The sequence below is a fragment of the Apodemus sylvaticus genome, chromosome 1 (genome assembly GCF_947179515.1).
Source record: "Apodemus sylvaticus chromosome 1, mApoSyl1.1, whole genome shotgun sequence".
NCBI lineage: Eukaryota > Metazoa > Chordata > Mammalia > Rodentia > Muridae > Apodemus > Apodemus sylvaticus.
The window spans coordinates 196,185,509-196,188,703 of record NC_067472.1 but is presented as its reverse complement, the minus strand read 5'-3'; the positions used below and the strand labels follow the sequence as shown (position 1 = coordinate 196,188,703).

The following is a 3,195-nucleotide window of genomic DNA, read 5'->3' as shown; positions in this document are numbered from 1 at the left end:
AAAACCCTCAGTCATTCAAAGATGATGACAAGTTCTTGGTCTGTACCATAACCCCAGTTTCTGACTTTTTTTTCCTGGCTGATCCCAAACTCACTGGATGACTGAGGTTGACTAAATTTCTCATTCTACTGCCCAACAAATGTTGTGATTAGAGGCCAACATCCCTTGAGTGAGCTTTTACTGTACCATTTAGTATTTCATGGTGGCATTTTGCTCTAAATGCATATTTAATTGGTTTCTTTTTATAAACCTTGTTTCCTCAGAGAACGTATTATCCTGCTTCCATGTATTGAAACCATACCTCTGTCTCTTGCTCTGTCTGTCTGTCTGTGTCTAAATCTGTCTTTCTGTCTCTGCTGGTCTCTATCTCCTTCTCTGTCTCTAGATCTGTTTCTCTTTTTGTGTCTCTGTCTTTCTCTGTGTCTTTCTCTCTGTGTCTCTGTCTCTCTCTATCTCTCATTGTGTGTGTGTGTGTGTGTGTTGTGTGAGTCTCTGTGTCTCTCTATACTTAATATTTTTAGGAAGAGTTTCTCTGAGTAGCTCTGGCTGTGCTCCAATATCCTCTATAGACCAAGCTTGACTCAAACTCAGAAGCAGAACTCCTTCTGCCTCCCTAGTGCTGCAAATAAAGGCCTATGCCACCACTGCCCAGGCTTTATCAACCTTCTTTGGCCTCTGCAAAGACACTGGTCCAGCAACTGCTCTTGGTATAAGCCAAAGACAAGAAAGCGTCATACTAAGCTAGACTTGACCAATGCATTTTCTAGTGAAAAGTTTGTTATCAATACTTTTGTTTCAGGTAGGGCCTGGTGTACCTTAAACTGTCCTTGACATTGCTGTACAGTTAACAATGACCATGAGACCTCATTGCTTAGGAGCAGCAGTGGATCTTGATGAAGATGTGAGCCCATTTCCAAACACACATGTAAGACCTCCACTCTATAGTTTCACTCCAAGAGATACTATACACTTTGAGTCTCCAACTACAAGACAGTTGCATACATGCACTGCAGGCATTCACATGTAAAAATATTTAGGGAGAAAGACTGGAAAAAACATTATTTTTATTTTTCAACACGTTTTTTTCTTTCATTTAAAGAACATATAATTCAACAATATGGAGAGAATAGTTTCCTTTGTTTTTTTTTTTTTAAACAATCCCATTATATAAACTAGTGACATGAAACTACTACAGATAGGACTGCTTAATTTCCCCAAATATACTAACACACCTCTCAAATATACTAACACACCTCTTCCTTTCTATAAAGGCCTGAATGAATCAAGGGGAGAGAGGTGTTTTATGGAATGGTGTGGTGGTATCTACAATTGTACCGATCCTCCAACTCCTCAAAGTCTTCAAGAATCCACTGCCAGAGCCCCTCAGCAGATGGACCTGAATCTTGAGCATCCTCTGTACCTTGAGTGGATGCTACCATGGCTACTGAAGCTCCAGATCCTGCTATGCCAGTCTGGACTTCAACTGCTACTGATTGACTAGAGTCACCAGCCCTAACAGGGGCATGGTCATCAAGCAGGTATTCTTGCTGACTACACCTGGCACCATCACAGGCTTGATCACGATGGCTGAAGTTGAGCTTGACCATCCCTGGCTGCAGTTGAGGTTGGAAATGGAATCCTCACCAAATGTGCCTGAACCCATGGAGTCTCCATTGGCAGAAGCAATTACAGGTAAGGAACCAGGAAGATGGGTTGGCTCAGAAACAGCTTCAGAGCTTCCATTTCTTTCTGGAGGTGCTGCTGGGATATTCTTGAGATTCTTCCACTTGGACTTAGCCCGGGTGTTCTTGAACCAGATCTGAAAAACAAAGGAGACATCAAAGGAATACCTGTGTGCCCCCAACTTGTCACTAGGTGAAGCTTCTGGATTGAAAGGAATTTCTGCAGCAATACTGCATGAGTCCACAACAGAGAAGTCTGAAGGTCTAGATCCCTAAGGGATTGTAGTAAGATAGAATGAATATGACCTGACACCAAAAGCCTAGAGAAGATTCAGTTAGTGTGTCCTGTATTGTACTATGAGCTCTGAGGTCTAGGTCTCTGAGACCCTACAGGATAATAATATTCATCCATATTCCTACCTGGGTTGAAGCAGAATGTGAGGTCCAGCTCTTGATGCATGTATATTCAACTTCCACAACTGTCCCTAACATTAAAGAGCACAGAGCTCAGGAGTCTGATAGGGGGAGGGGGGATTGGATATTTTGGCTGTCAGAGACAGCGAAGAGAGGCATGCCTGGATCTCATGTGCTGTCAAACCAATCAACAATGCCAGTCCACCCCCCCCCCTGCTCCTCCCGTTTTGGGTATGTGCACTTAGCCAAATATGTTTACAGCAGGTTCTTTTGCTCCCTGGTGTATACAGTGAGTATTTTCTGATGGTTCCTTGGAGCCCAGAGTCTCTTTTGTCGGTAACCATAATTAGGTGACAGTACCATAGGTCCCACAGGAACCTGGAAATTAGATCTCACTGAGGATCTTGAAGGTATCTGATGATGTGGATGCACTAAGAGGCTTCTCAGAATTGGTAAACCTGGACCCATTACAGGACCTCGTTGCATTTGGATACTTGATCTTCTTGATGGACCTTGGGACTCTTGCTGATGGAGGTCTCTTTCAAGGGCACTTAGAGGCAGAGACAGGTGGATTTCTGAGTTCGAGGCCAATCTGGCCTACAGAGTGAATTCCAGGACAGCCAGTGGCACTGAGAAAAATACTGTCTCAAAACAACAAACAAAAAAATTAAAAACCCCATACTTCAGCTATGCATCTTTTGTCATTGATCTCTAGAAGACTATTAAAGGAACTAATATTGGATTTTTCCTGTCAAAATCTATTTCAGTATCTACTAGAACAATCATGTGATTTGTTTTTCTTTCAGTTTGTTGATGTGGTGGTTTGCCTTGGTGGATTTTGATATTTAGAAGCAGCTCCCTGTATCTGGTGGATGAAGACTACTTGATCATAGTGTATGATTTCTTTGATGTGTTCTTTGATTGGGGGACTTAGTATATTGCGGTGTATTTTTGCATCAATGTTCATAAGGGAAATTGATCTGAAACTTTCTTCATTAAATTGTTCTGTGGTGTAGGTATCAGGGTGACTGTCAACTCATAGAGAATTGGAAAACCTGGGCCCATTACAGGACCTGGTTGCATTTGGATAATTGATCTT

The 3,195-nt window shown here is 42.2% G+C and overlaps 1 pseudogene; it reads right to left on the bottom strand.

Moving 5' to 3' along the window:
- Positions 1–1,301: 1,301 nt before the first annotated feature.
- Positions 1,302–2,440, bottom strand: LOC127668940 (uncharacterized; annotated as a pseudogene).
- Positions 2,441–3,195: the final 755 nt, after the last annotated feature.